Below are 16,380 nucleotides of genomic sequence, written 5' to 3' on the forward strand. Positions count from 1 at the left end.
TCAACAAAACATTTACAGGAAATAGAAACTTTTGGTTGTCTATATAGGTGGGGGGTAAGGCCTGCCATTAATCCCCCCTATTGAGGGGAACTCATTCCTTGGCCAGGGTAGCACTCCAGGAAAGCGAGCCCGTGGATTCAAGGACCCTGGGCTTCAGAGGGCTGACATGACCTTGCAGTCCCCAGTCCCCAGGGGAAAACAGGGGCACTTATGTGAGGGAGGAGGATGTGAGGAGGGAGGGAGAAGGTGTCGTCAGAGGAAGCTTCCCTGAGGAGGTGATGCCCTTGCAGCCACAGGGCAGGGGTGAGAGAAGAAAAGAGACGGGGGCAAAGCATTCCACAGAGGAGAAAGCCCCCTCGAGGACTCAGATGGTGGAGGCAGCTGAGCGCCTCTGATTTGGGGAACTGGAACCTAAAGTATGGGGGGGGAGGTGGGTGCAGAGATTTGGGGGCAGGGGGAATAAAAATAGTAACACTGTACCAAATATGTCCCCGCACTGAACTAGACACTTGCCATATATCATTTTTCCCCTCAAGATAACCCTGTGAATAATTAAAATAACTTATGTTGACGTATTATTTTGATGTTATTTAAAAAATAAGTTAATTTTGAATAGCTAGTACCATCACGTTCAAAAAACGTTTTAACTTTTAAATTTTTTTTTTTTTTTTTTTTTTTTTTTTTTTTAAGCGAGAGATCGTGAGCAGGGCAGAGAGGCAGAGGGAGAGAGAAAATCTTAAGACCCTAAGCAGGCTCCACGCTCAGCGCAGAGCCTGACACGGGGCTCGAACCAACGACTCAGGGATCATGACCTGAGCTGAAATTGAGAGTAGCTCAACCGACTGAGCCACCCAGGCACCCCCCAAATTTTTTTAAGGATTAAAAAGGTACACTATTAAAATTGTCCCTCATACTCCTGACTCCATCCATGTATGTCCCACACCTTCCTCCAAACAGGTACCCCCTGATGCTAGTTTCTTGGTTATTTTTCCAGAAGTTTTTAGCCTCTAGATTTATTTATTTATTTATTTATTTATTTCAGAGAGAGAATGCAAGTGGGGGAGAAGAGAGAGAGAGAGAGAGAGAGAGAGAGAGACTCTCAAGCAGGTTCCATGCTGAGCGTGGAACCCAGTGCAGGGCTCTATCCCACAACCCTGTGATCATGACCTGAGCTGAAATCAAGAGTCAGACACTCAACCGGCTGAGCCACTCAGGCACCCCTCTGGCTTTTTAAAATACAAATGGCAACATCAAATATAATGTTGCTTTATTCACTTAACATTACACCTTAAGGATCTTTTCATAATAGCACACACAGACTTTTCCCACTGGGTTTTGTAGTTACATATGATTCCATAATACGGGATGTATCATAATTTATTTCATCTGTCTACATTGATGGACATTTAGATTATTTTGTGTGTTTTTCTATTCCAAACAACGTTGTGATAATAATCTTTAACGTACACTATTTTGCGTGTGGTTGAGTTTATCTGTAGGATAAAATTCCAGAAGGGAAATTCCTAGGTCAAAGCATTTGTAGTTTGGGGCGCCTGGGTGGCTCGGTCGGTTAAGCGGCCGACTTCGGCTCAGGTCATGATCTCACAGTCCGTGAGTTCGAGCCCCGCGTCGGGCTCTGTGCTGACAGCTCAGAGCCTGGAGCTGTTTCAGATTCTGTGTCTCCCTCTCTCTCTGCTCCTCCCCTGTTCATGCTCTGTCTCTCTGTCTCAAAAATGAATAAACGTTAAAAAAAAAAAAAAAACATTTGTAGTTTAATAAAAATTACCCAAATGCCCTCGCTAGGGGTTGTTCCAATTTACACTTTCATCATTAGTGAGTGAGAGTGTGCTTTTCCTCATAGTCATGCCAACACAGTGTGTTATTTAATTTTTGGATTTTTTAACAATCTGGTTAGGTGAAAAATTGCATCTCAGTGTGGAGTTTTTATTATTGTTCAATTGTTTACTGCTCTTTAACTTGGATTTTCAGTCCCAGCAAAAACACAGGACTTTTGTTGTCTTCCTCCAGCAATTACTTAAAAAAAAAAAAAGTATAATATAATGAAATGCGCCCATTTTAAATGTAGTGCTTGATGTGTTTCGACAAATGTGAACACCGTGTAACCATCAGCCAACACAATCAAGATCTAGAACATTTCCATCAACTCACAAATTACCCTGTGCCCCTTTCCCCTATCCCTTTCCCAGGCCGCCACTGATCTGCTTTTCTATTGCAATGGATTAAATCCCACTTTTCTAGGGGAGCCTGGGTGGCTCAGTCCGTTGAGCATCTGACTTTGGCTCAGGTCATGATCTCGTGGTTCCTGAGTTCAAGCCCCGCATCGGGCTCTGTGCTGACAGCTCAGAGCCTAGAGCCTGGAGCCTGCTTCGGATTCTCTCTCCCTCTCTCTCTGCCCCTCCCCTGCTTGCACTCTGCCTCTCTCTCTCTCTCTCTCTCTCTCTCCCTCTCTCTCTCTCTCTCTTTCAAAAATAATAAACATTAAAAGAAAATAATAGTAAATTCCACTTTTCTAGAACTTCATACAAAATGGAATCACACAGCATGTTCCCCTCTTGTGTCTAGCTTCTTTCTCTCCCTGTAGTGTTGCTAAGAGTCATTTGTATTATGTCTATCTGTAGGTGGCAACTTTTTCCTGTATGCTCCTTCCACTGTGTGGATAACTGCACAATTTACTTATTTGTAGTTTTCCATTTTTGATGATCAAACAAAGCTCCTTTGAACATCTATATACAAGCCTCTGTATGGACATATGTTTCACTTGGGTAAACACTTAGGAGTAGAATTTCTGGGTCAAGAAACTGCCAAACCAACTCCAGAGTGATCATGCCAACACTTGGTATTGTCCATCTTTTTAATGTTAGCCATTCTAGTGGGTGTGACTGATGATGCCGAGCCTCTTTTTATATGCTTATGGGGCACGTCTTCTTTTGTTGATATCTTTATTGGAATTGCATTAAATGTGTGAAGAAACGCATCAAAAATCACAATCTTTGTGATATTGAGTCTACTGCCCCATGACCGCAGCATATTTTCAGGTCTTCTTCTGTGTTCTTCAGGAATTTTACCATGTTCTTCATATTGGTCTTGAGCATTTCTTAAGTCTATCCCAAAGCACTTTATCTTTTATGATACTACTATAAACAAGGTCTTTCCTTCCATTTTAATATCTGATCAGGATGCAATTTACTCTGTAGGAATTTGGTGCCTCATTGACTTAACTGTATTCCTATTTAGATCACTTCATCTTCAGCACCCAGCCACCTGCAAGTGTTAACTTTATCTCCTCCTTTCAAGGCTTTGAGATGCTTTCTGTTGTCTGATTGCATTGGCTGGCATGGAGGTGAGTACTTTGAAGATGGGAGTGAGAGATTATTACACTGAGAGGAAAGATCCAGTAAGAAGAGAGAAAGAGGGAGGGGCGGGGAGGTCCTAGAAGAAGAGAAGGAATGGGACCTGAGCCCGATGCGGGGATTAGCAGTGGACAAACGGAGTGACCCCTTACCCTGAAGAAAGAAGGAGAAAGTAAGGATGGGGTAAATATCTGGGTGAAGGTGAAAAAGAATCTCTAGTTGGCCCCATGTGCAGCCCGGGTCTAACACGTGGGTAGGAGTGGCTGGTGGTAAGATCTCAGTCGCTGAAACATCAAGGCCCTGGTGGGTCCCCCCAAAACCTTGCAATGAGAATGATGAAGAGGTAGGCCTTGGGGAGACTTGTGTATGGGAGGGATGAAAGCTGGGAGGAGAACACTTCTGGCTCATTCTGGTAAGTAGTTCTTGGAAGGGAGGGGAGGGGGGAGGGAGAAAGCAGAGGATAAAAGGGGCTCATCTACCACAGTCCTCCTTCACCGGGAGCTATTCCCCTAGACTGAGACTCTGACTTGTCTTCACTGACTTTCCAGAGCCTGGGACAATGTCTGCCGCACTGGTTTTTAAAACTCACTTGTTGGGGCACCTGGGAAGCTCAGTCGGTTAAGTGTCCGACTCTTGATTTCGGCTCAGGTCATGATCTCACAACGACATGAGTTTGAGCCCTGCATCGGGATCTGCGCTGATAGCCCAGAGCCTGCTTGGGATTCTGTAACCCTCTCTTTCTGTCCCTATCCTACTTGCTCTCTATCGCTCTCAAAATAAATAAAAATAAACTTTTTTTTTTAACGTTTATTTATTTTTGAGACAGAGAGAGACAGAGCATGAACGGGGGAGGGGCAGAGAGAGAGGGCAGACACAGAATCAGAAGCAGGCTCCAGGCTCTGAGCCATCAGCCCAGAGCCCGACGCGGGGCTCAAACTCACGGAGCCGAGATCGTGACCTGAGCTGAAGTCAGACACTTAACCGACTGAGCCACCCACGCGCCCCAAAGATAAACTTTTAATAAACTAACTTGTTGAATGAGGTGGAGTAGTATTAGATATGTTGAGGCAGATATTAGATATGGATGGCAGAAAGAGAGAGAGAGAGAGAGAGAGAGAAAGGGACTGAGAGGTACAGACAGGCACAGACAGGGAGAGGGAGACAAGAACAAGGAGAGACAACAAAGTTGGGAGACCAGGACAGAGAGGGAGCAGGAGTCAAACTGCTGTGCCCCGCCACAGTGGTGAAAACAAAGCCATGCAGATCACCCTGGAAGGGCCACAGTCACCCCAGAGAAGAAGCCTGGGGACTGGGGACGACACCCAGGGGCCTCTCTTGTCTCTTCTCTCTGAAGGGAGCCCACAGAAGCCCAAGCGTGAGCTTGTGGCACCACCTGGTGGCGATTTGGGAGATTGCTGGTTTCTTTAATCCAGAAGCTGCTTTCAAGGGGAAAGAGATCTTAGGGGGCAGTGACGCAACCTGAGTGGAAAGCAAATGAAGAGGGGACCAGAGCCTGGGAAATGTACACCTCGCCTGACCACACACACACACACACACACACCATGTGTACCAAAGGCCAGGGTCGGTTTGTTGGAGAGAGAGGGTAGGGAGTGGGGGGAGTGGTGTTGGAGTAGGAAGCAGGGAGGACTTGGCCAGGAGAAATTGGGGAGGTTGACTAGTGTGACCAGGAAACTGCAGATCATAGAGTTAAATCTGTAAAGTGGGGCTAATTGTATCAAAGAACAATTTTAAGAACTTTAACATTTTAAGAACTTCCTAGGATGAAGTACTATCACTCTTCAAAGTTCCTCCCCAAATCAATTATTAAAACGCACAGAATTGCCACATTAAATATAACACATTTACTCTAAAATAATACGAAGTGAGGGGTGCCTGGGTGGCTCAGTCAGTTAAGCGTCTGACTTCAGCTCAGGTCATGATCTTGAGGTTTGTGGGTTTGAGCCCCGCATCGGGCTCTGTGCTAACAGCTCAGAACCTGGAGCCTGTTCCGGATTCTGTGTCTCCTCCTCTCTCTGCCTGCCCCCCACCATGCTCGTGCTCTGTCTCTCTTCCTCTCTCAGTAATAAATGTTAAAAAAAAAATTAAAATAATACGAAGTGATTTTTGTAACTCTGCCTTGGAAATTATTTGGCTAAGAGTAATTCATTTACACTATAATTATCTGCGAATTCTCTGTACTCTTTGGGCATTCACTTGCATTCTTGAAGTGCTCGAAGAGTTTTAAAAAATCTAATCTACAAATTATTTCGAGACGTAATGAAATACTTATGAACACTACATTTAATAATTAAAGAAGTTGACAGAATTAATGACATAAATTAACAGCTGATGACATTTTGTAGACGTTTCATTAAACATTTATTAATTTGGGCTATTGTATGTTTTGCATTTGGGAGCTGGGGCTTTTCTAGGGCTTTCAACTTTTATGCAGGCCTCCAAGAAGCTCCAGGATTCAGCACCGTTTCCCTGGGACTACCTTACTTGGAGAGTTAGTGGCCCTGATAACACCCCCCCACACACACACCCATAGAAGAACTATAAAGAATAAAAATGGGATAATATATTAATGCACGATGCTCAGTAAACTCCAAGCACCTGATAAAAAAGTAGTAGATGTTATCTGCACACACATACTCATGTATTCACTCATGCATTAAAAAAAACAAAACAAAACATTGGGCACTCTGTGCTAGGCGAGGCAATGTTGTAGGTGCTGGGCTAGAAGTCAAGCAACCGACCCAAACTTGTATCCTCATGAAATGTATACTCTAGTTGAGAGTGCTAGATACAAACAATGAGCATGAAAAATAAGAAAGCCGTACAGCACGTGAGAAGGGCCATACATGCCTTGGGAGAGGGCCTGGGATATTCTAGAACAGCAAGGCAGTCAGGTGTGGCTGGCGTGGAGACTGGGGGAAAGTAGGAGGGGATGAGGCTAGAGGGGAAAATGGAGCCAGGTCACGTAGGGCCTTGTAGGCCATCGCGAGGACTCTGTGTAATGGGGACTCACCGGAGAATTCTAGCAGAGGAATGTGAGAGACCGAATCTACAAACTGACAATGGCCAGGCTACATATAAAAACAGAACTCTGACCTGCAACCTGCAGAAACCACCCCCCTTTTCTATGATAACCAGGCCAGGAAGCCAGCCTGCAGTGAGTGGGGTTTTCGAGACGCCAGACCGCTATCTCTGGTGACAATCCAGGAAGCCAAACAATAGCTTCTGTAACAACTGGCCCCAAATGGTCAGAACTTGATGCATAACTGACAGGTTCCCTACTTTTTGTCCTTCCTTCCAACTTAGAGTCAACCAGAAAAAGCCAAGCATGCACTCCTAACCAATCACACAGGATGTCTGACTTCTGGTCAGCCCACCTGTAGCTTGCCTATGCCAACGGCCTTCAATGGGGGCACACCGGAGGCTTCCCCATTTTCCACCATCCAGCCTTCCCACTCCCCTGCCTGCCTTTGAATCTCTGCCAGAACATAAGGGACGGTGGCTGACTCCCTTCCAAAGCCGGCTGCCCATAAATAGCCTTTGCTTTTCTCCTTTGGTTGGTCTTCATTTATTTCCATAACCGACAGAAATCGCCTTCCATTTTAAAAGCTGCTCTTTTTGAGAACAGGCTGTATGTAAAAGCGGGAAGACCCATGAAGAGGCAGTTGCAATAATCCAGCCAAGAGATGATAGTGGTTTGGACCGACCTGGTAACAGGGCAAGTGACTGGAAGGGGGTGGATTCTGGCTATATGTTTTTTTAATCAATTAATAATTAATTAATTAATTATTTTTGAGAGAGAGACAGCATGTGAGTAGGGAAGGAGCAGAGAGACAGACAGACAGACAGAATGCAAAGCAGGTTCCAGGCTCCAAGCTGTCAGCACAGAGCCTGATGTGGGGCTCGAACTCACGAACTGTGAGATCATGACTTGAGCCGAACTGGGACACTCAAACCACTGAGCCACCCAGGGGCCCCTATATGTATTTTTTTATTTTGAAGTAATCATAGATTCACAGGAGGTTGCAAAGGAATGCACAAAGACGTCCTATGTACCTGTCCCCCCATCCCCCTCTCCATCTCCCATAACTCCAGCCCAGCAGCAAAAACAACAAATTGACATTGGCATAGTGTAATTTACTCAGATTTCACTGGTTCTATGTGGACTCGCTTGTGTGCGTCTGCATGTAGCACTATTTAATTTTTGTCACAATGTGAGCCTGGAGTAACCACCACAACAATCAAGATGTCCAACCGTACCATTGCCATGAGGTCCCTTGTGTCACCCGTTTTTAGCCACATCCCTCCCTTCCCATTCCTGACCTCCAGCAGCCACCAATATGCAGCCCTGTAATTATGTTACCCACAATTGTTACATACGTGGGATCATGCAGGATGTATTCTTTTGAGACCAGCTTTTTCAGGCCATGTAATTCCCTGGAGATTCATCCACATTGCCGCATGTAACACTAGCTCATTCCCCTTTGTTGCCAACTAGTGTTCCAAGGCAGGGATGTACCAGGGTATGTTTAACAATTCACCTGGGTAGTTTCCAGGCTTGGACATCTGGGTAGTTTCCAGGTTTGGACTATTGCAAGTGAAGCTGCTTGGGAACATTTGTGGACAAGTTCCTCCGTGAAAATAAGTCTTCGTGCCTCTAGGATAAATGCAATTGCCAAGCCGTCGGTAAGTGCATTTTTAGTTTTGAAAGGAACTGGTTATATTTTGAAGACAGAGCTACAGGATCAACCTGACGGGTTAGATGTGGGTGGGAGAGAAAAGACAGGAGTCAGGGAAGGTTTGAAAGAAACTTAGCGCAGTGCTGGGACACGGTAAGGGCTCATGTCAACTAAATGGCAGTTACGCCAGAGACAGCAAACACAACGCACACTGTGGGGAAATGAGAAGTGAGGTACTGGAGGCCATGGGCACCGGGGAGTCACTCAGAGGACACTCAGGGCATGGAAACCCCTTTGACTATCTGCATGTATTAAAAGCGAAAGAGAAGTTCGGCTTTCTCTGGGGATGCAGAAAGCCACAAGAGAACGTCACTTCTAACAAGACAGAGCCAGATAATCTGCAAACTGAAAGTTTAAAAACCCACCAGAGAGCTGAGGGCGTTGTGAGCGACCAAGAGAACTGAACTCCAAAGAGTGAAAATTGCCTCTTAGGAACGACAGGACGGTTTGCCTCGGGAGCTCAGGTTGGGGGCGGGGGAGCGCCCCGCCTTTCCCAGGAAGCAGATTGAAGGCCGAGTGGGAGGAGCAGGAGAGGGGAGAGACACCGCCCCCACCCCCCACCCCCACCCCCCCCAGCACGTGCAGGAGGTGATTGGCTGGAGGGCAGTCCCTGCGACGTCTCCTGTTTCTCAAGGAGGTTGTCTCTAATAAACCACTTCCGGTGGGGCTGGTTGGGGGCGCAGCCGACTCTGATCCCAGGGCTGCTGGAGGAGAGGCAGAAACGAAGATCCTCTGTTTCTGGGGAGGATAAAAGTCCACGCCGCCTCTTGCCTTTTGGGAGGTGCAGGAACCTCTCTTCTGTCTAAGTCCCACCGAGAGACACGAGGTGAGGGTGAGGAACACTGCCAGGACCAACCCTGAGTCCCAGGTGCACAGGTTCTGTGAGGCTGGCCGGGAGAGCGGAGAAACAGTAACAGCAATCTACCACTTGTGGGGGGGGGGGGGGGAGCAAGAGCACGCGGAGGGACGACTCAGCCGTTGGAGGCAGGCAGGGACCTCTGAAGGCTGAAGGTGGAACACCAACAGCGGGGTGGGGGGGGGGGGGATCCTCGCGAACCCTAGGCTGTGCCTCCAAGAAACCTGCTCTAAATATACAGACCTAGATATTAGGTTAAAAGCAAAAGAATGAAAAACAGACATGCCATGCAAACGCCAATCCAAAGAAAGATCAAGTGCCTGTACTAAGACAAAGCAGACCTCAGAACAGAGAATAATTCCAGGAATAAAACACATAATGATAAATGGGTCAAGTTCATCAAGAGGAAAACCAACCTCAGGGGGGAGCACAGACCCCCAGGATACATATAATTACAACTGAAAGAACTGAAAGCAGAAATGGACAGATCCACTTCTCTCTGAATACTTCAAAGAACGAGTGAGTAGACAGAAAATCAGTCTGGATGTGAATAACTCAAATAACACTGTTACCCAACTAAACCCGACTGACATTTATAGGACACTCCACCCAACAACAGTGGAATACACATTCTTTTCGAAGCACGTGGAACTGGACCAACATTGATCATATTCTGAGCCATAAAACAAATCTCAACAAATTAAAAATAATGAAAATCATACAAGTATGTTCTCTCATCATAATAAAACTATAAATCAATAACTGAAAGATACCAGGAAAATACCCAGATATTTGGAAGTTAAACGATATATTTTTAAATAATTCATAATTCAAAGAAGAAACCATGAAAGTAATTGGAAATATTTTCATTAAATTAAAAAAAAAAAAAAACACAACCTGGCAAAATTTGTGGGACAGAGTTTAAAGCACTATTAGAAGGAAATGATAGCATTACGTGTTTATATTAGAAAATGTAGAAGAATATGTCGGTGACCTAGTTTAGATAGAGATTTCTTAGATAGAACAAACAGTACAATCCATTTAAAAAAAAAGATTGTATTGGCTTTCACTAAAATTAAAAACTGCTGCTTTTCAAAAGGTACTAGGAAGAAAATGAAAATATAAACTCCAGATTGGGAGAAAATATTCGCAAAACACATAACTGATAAAGAACTTGTATCCAGAATAGATAAAGAAGTCTTCCAACTCAATAATAAGACAGGCCATTTAAAAATGGGCAAAGGATTTGAAGAGAGACTTCATCAAAGATGAGATATGATGGAAAATATGTACATGAACAGATGCTTACCATTATTAGCCATTAGGGTATGGAAAATTAAAAACATAATGAAATACCAAATACAACTACATACCTATTAGAATGGCTTAAAAAAAAAAGACAATACAAAGTTCTGGCAATAGCCACTTTGTAGAGCAACAGTGACTTCGGACTTTGGCAGTTTCTTGTATGGTCAAACACGCACGTATCATATGACTGAGTAACCTCATTCCTAGATGTTTACCCAAGAAAACTGAAGATGCGTGTCGACTCAGAGATCCGTATGTGAATGATAACAGCAGTTTTCTTCATAATGGCCCCAAACTAGAAATGACCCAAATATTCATCTTCTGGTAAATGAAAAAACAAACTGTGGTCCAGGGGATGGAATACCACTCAGCAGTAAAAAGGACCAAGCTGTTGATACATGCGACAACATGGGTGAATTTCAAAAGCATTATGTTGGGGCACCTGGATGGCTCATTCGGTTGAGCATCAGACTTCAGCTCAGGTCATGATCTCACGGTTGGTGAGTTCGAGCCCCGCGTGGGGCTCTGTGCTGACAGCTCGGAGCCTGGAGCCTGCTTTGGATTCTGTGTGTGTGTGTGTCTCTCTCTGTCCCTCCCTCACTCGCACTCTGTCTCTGTCTCTCAAAAATAAATGAACATTAAAAAAAAAAAAGCATTATGTTATGTGAAAGAAGACATACAAAAGACCATACACTATATAATTTCATTTATATAAGATTCTAGAAAAGGCAAAACCATAGGGGCAGAAAACGGATTAGTGGTTGCCAGGGGCTGGAGGTGGGGGTAGAAAATTGGCCACACGGAAGCATGAGAGAACTTTCAAGGTGATAGAAATATTTTACATCTTGATTGTGTGTGTGTGTGCGTGTGTGTGTGTGTTTTACAACTGCACATACTTGTCAAAACTTATCAAACAGTACACCTAAAGTGGGTGAATTTCACTGTATGTAAATTATTCCTTACTATATCTGCATTAATTTAAAAGTGAAAGAGACAATTGCTGTGAATCCAAAACAAGGTGGCCTTTGACGTCACATATCCTGTAAACAGAGTCCTGCAACTTCTGGTGGCCTCCAGGTACAGTGACAATTTGTTTTCTGGCTAAGAAGCTCCCAGACAGCTGGGACCCCAGACAGAGGCCAAGGCCCGCACCTCTTGTCCAGCGTGGGTACACTGCCAGCTGGATCAAATCCCTTGGGCCCAGGATTTGGTAGCCCAAGTCACTGCAGGCACTGTCCCCAAGTTTTTGGGGGGTATGTATATTGATACCTCAAAGAGGGGATTCCATTAACACTTGATTATTTAATCAGATGTTACCAAGCCCAGCAGGGAGAAGGCAGAGGACGTAACCTATTTAAAGGCAAACAAGCAAAGACCTAAGAGCTTCTTGAAAAGAAAAAGAAATGACAAATTATCAACCTCACAGGGTATTCCAGCTGACCACAAGTTTCTAGCACGTAGCAGTAATTCAAGCGTAATTGAATTCAAGTAATTCAAGAAATACAAATTCAAAGTTGTATTTCTGCGGGCTTTGCATCCTGTCTCTGCATCCTGCGAGGGGCAGTTAAGAGTGTAAGGGAATGTTGGGTCCCTTTTGTTTGGACCCAGATATTAGGGTCCAGTTTAGCCCCAGCAAGAGCAGGGGTGTGGGAAAGCATGCCAAACACCCGGTGTTGGATAACTGTGGGCATCACTGACTGCATCAGAGAACACGAGAATACGGGGTTCTGCTTGCTGGCCTTTTATCCAGGACTTGTGTATCCAGTGCCAAGAATAAACCTGGTCTGTGGTTATTCATCATGAGGGTGGGCAGGGTGACACGGTTATCTTTGTCAGATTTCTGTGTCAGGATTATGTTAGCTTCATAAAATCAATTCAGAGGCATAAAATCTCTCTGTCGTTTCCCCCATATGCTCTGGAAAAGTCTAGCCTAGAAATGACCTCCTCCCCTAGTTTGGAATAACTCATTCTAAAACGCTCTACCGGTGGTGTCTTCTTTAGAGACGACAGCTTGTAAAATTTCTTCTGCGGTGACTGGCCTTGCACTCACTGAGCCAATTTTGGCAACTTGCAAATATATTCCTAGAATATTATTATTCAATGTTGAAACACTAATTAATAAGCATGGAGTTGTATGTACTGTTCTCTTAAATTTCAAAAATAATCGCCATGGCTGTGTTAACATTCCCTTTCTAGTCTCGTATTTTGTGTTGTTATTTTTCTTGACTAGACTAGTTGATGGTTTGCCTATTTTATTTTCTTAAATTTATTTTGTTTTTATTTTTAGAGAGAGAGAGAGAGAAAATGCACATAAGCCAGGGAGAGGGACAGAGGGAGAGAAAGAGAATCTCAAGCAGGCTCCACGCTCAGTGCAGAACACAACGCAGGGCTCGATTCCACGACCCTGGGATTATGACCCGAGATGAAAATCAAGAGTCAGACGCTCAACCAACTGAGCCACCCAGGCGCCCCAATGACTTGTCTATTTTAATTAGCCCCTACCTTATAAGCATTCTATTTATTTATTTATTTATATGTTTATTTTTGAGAGAGAGAGACAGAGAGACAGAGCATGAGCAGGGGAGGGGCAGAGAGAGAGAGAGAGACACAGAATCTGAAGCAGGTTCCAGGCTCTGAGCCGTCAGCACAGAGCCCAACGCCGGGCTGGTTTGGCTTTGAGCCGAAGTCGGACGCTTAACCAACGGAGCCACCCAGGCACCCTCCTTTAAAAAAAATTTGTTTTTAATGCTTTTTATTTATTTTTGAGAGAGAGAGACAGAGAGCGTGAGTGGGGGGAGGGGCAGAGAGAGGGGGACAGAGGATCCGAAGCGGGCTCCACACTGAGTGGTGAGCCTGATGCAGGGCTTGAACTCACAGACCATGAGATCATGACCTGAGCCCAAGTGGGACGCTCAACCGACTGAGCCACCCAGGTGCCACTTCCCATAAAGAGCGATCTAAGTGTGATTTATACGACTTCTAAGAGGAATTTTGCTTTCCTTCTCCCAGCCACTTTTTGAACTGTTGTTTCCAGGAGTCATGATTCCAGAGAGTTGCAGAGGAAGGAGATGAAGGTTTGAACAGTGGTCTGGCTGTGCTTCAAAGCACAGGCATATGGCTTTGGGTCTGGTCCCAGATGTCTTTGAGGATCTGGTGGAAGCCACGCCCCCATCTCCAGAAATGTGCCTGCATTTGAATCCTGGCTCTCTTATTTACTAGCTGGGGGATAGTGGGGCAAGTCACACGGCCTCTCCATGCCTCAGCTTCCCCATCTGGAGAATGGGAATAATAACAGTGCTGCCTTTATACGGTCATTGTGAGGAGTAAAGACTAACATTTGTATAGCATTTAGAGCAGAGCCTGGCACATGGCTGTGTTCCAGACGTTAGCCATCATTATCATTTAAAATTTTTTATTAATTTATTTGTTTAATGTTTATCTTAGAGAGACAGAGTGCAAAAGGGGGAAGAGCAGAGAGATTGGGGGACACAGAATCCAAAGCAGGCTCCAGGCTCGGAGCTGTCAGCACAGAGCCCGATGCGGGGCTCGAACTCACAGACAGAGACACCATGACCTGAGTCAAGGTGGGACACTTAACCGACTGAGCCACTCAGGCGCCTCCCCCTTATTATCATTACTGATGTCCTCCTGCCCTGTCTTTTTCTCCTCCCCTGCCCCACCCCCAGAAGGTGCTTGTGCTTCCCCAAGCCCTTGGCTTCGTGATCGAAGTGGCTTCGTGAACCCAGGCACACATCATGGGGGTGAGGGAAGGTTGCCCCAAAGAGGAAGAGGAAAAGAGGGAGGGATTAGGGAGGACATGGTGGAAGCCTGCAGAGGAAGGGGGATGGGAGACCTCCCCTCCCCCACCCCCTCCCCCACGACCGAGAGATAGGCTGTCCATCTGCTAGTAGCAAGGACAGTGTCCTGCCTGGGCAGTGCCCTGCGGGGTGTGGTGGACCTCAAGGGACATGGCTGCGTGGGGTCCTTGTGCCCAGCCTTGCAGGAAGCAGGGATGCCCTCCCTGGGGAGTTGTCAGTGGGCCAGCGGGTGCTGCCTGCCACCGACTGAAGACCTCAGGGCCCCTCCCTGTTGTTCTGGGCCTTTTGAAACCCCTAAAGTAAACCGACTCAGGACATCGGATTTCCCACCTAGTAGCCAGCGGCTCAAAACTAAATTTCATTTTGAAGAATTAAAGAAATAGAAGTGATTTCACACAGCCAGGGAATATGGAAACCCAAATCCATACCTCCTTCCCTTGCCTTGAGTATTTTGAGTGTCACTGCTAAAGCCTTTTCAGGACCTTTTCATTCTCAGAAAGTTCCGCGACAGTTTCCAGGGTGGCGTGTGTCATGTGCACCCTTGGGTCTCAGGTTCTGGCTGCTCTCCTCACCCATACCCCCAGGCCCCAGTGAGCTTCCTGGGGTGCGGGCGGCACCACTCATTCTCCCTGGCCAGCTGGTGCCAACCTTGCCCACGGGGACCATCTGCATGATTCAGTCTGGGGGATGCTGGGCGGCACTTTCCAGAAGTGCCTTGGTTGTTGTAGGTACCCGGATGCAGCCATAGGGAGGAGCAGCTGGGGAGGGCCTGGCCCTATCAGTGGCCACAGGGCTCAGAGGCTGTGGTTGGGCAGCCAGAGGGCTTTGGCCTCTTGTCGTGGGCACGAAGGGGAAGAGATACCTGGTGGGAGCTGGGAAGTAGGGCCCCCCACCCCAGGCTGGAGGGGTAGGTGCTATCAACCTCACTCAGTCTGGAATCCGCAGGGCCCCACAGGAACCTCTCTCAGGAGGCTGGCCTGAGGGGTGGCATCAGGCGTAAGATGTGGCCTGGGGCCACCGTGGGTGCTGCGGAGGGGACTGAGAGACCTCCGATGCAGAGGGATAGGGGCTGGGCCCCGGGCCCCATCTCTTCAGGGTCAAACTTCAGAGGCTTTGTTTTCGTGAAATCTGTAAATAGCCTCACAGCGCCCCTCCCCCGCCCCTTGCTGAGCAGTCTATGAAAGTGCTCTCTCTTGAGTCAGTTCTACAGGGAAAAGCTCCTCGCCTAAAAGAACCAGCTCTGCCGTTCACACTGTGGTTACCAGATGCTTCCATGAGACAGGCCTAAGTAGCTTCTCAAAAAAGGTGGGAATTTTGTGGAGCCGGGGGAGCCAGGACCCGTAATGTTTTCTCCCGGGCCCTGCCCTAACGAAGAAGGTGCTGCTGTCCTGGGTAAGGAACAGGTGTGGAACTATGTTCCTCTGGGGAGGGAATGGAGAGAGGATGGAGGCTGTGACTAGTGAGCAGAGGGATCTGGGTCCAAGCTGCCCCATTAGCAGGATTTCATCGGAGGACCCGTCCCTGGCCAGGGTCCACCCAGCCACGCTTCCCCCTGCCCAGGGCCTACTGACTGCCAGCCTTTCTGAAGGCTCCATATGCAACCTGGTTTGGCATCTGATGCCCCCACTTCAGGCCTCCGTCTGTGTCATCCCCCATGGCCAGTGATGCCCCAGGCCCTCCCCAGGCTGCAGTCTCTCCCTTGGCTGCCCTGCTCTGAGCCCAGCAGCAGTCCCCAGGCCTGTCCCCACACAGCCTGGGCTTTGCATGGGTCACCTCTCCTCTCCTCCTCTCCCTCCCCTTCCCCACCCTCCCCTCTCTTCTCTTCTCCTGCCCAGTTCGCTGGCAGATGAGGATCAGCACTGGAGCCCTAGGAGCCCAGCCCCTTAGGGCACAGATGGGGAGATGGGGGCCTACCGGAAGGGAGACTTAGGGCCACAGGCAGGTCCCCTGCCACTTGCATGGCGTCTGCTCTCTGTCCTTCCTGCTTTCTGGCCATGCCCATCCCAGATTGTTAGTACCTAACATTCTGTGGCCTCGACCTAAGAGGAGGCTGAAGGGAAGCCCATTGTGCCTCGAGATGTTTCTAACAGCATCATCTGAGAGTCGTAAGCTTCTCTGCATGGGCGCGGGGGGGGGGGGGGGGGGGGGGGGGAGGGTACTGGGCAGGTGTCCGGGACGCCCTTTGCAACCTAGGTGGCTTCCTGCTTGTGAGTGCCTAGATGTGCTGGTGGAGACCCTCTGGCTTTGTGAACCCCTGGAGGGAAGTGCTG

This window comes from Panthera tigris, chromosome B3 (genome assembly GCF_018350195.1).
Source record: "Panthera tigris isolate Pti1 chromosome B3, P.tigris_Pti1_mat1.1, whole genome shotgun sequence".
Taxonomy (NCBI): domain Eukaryota; kingdom Metazoa; phylum Chordata; class Mammalia; order Carnivora; family Felidae; genus Panthera; species Panthera tigris.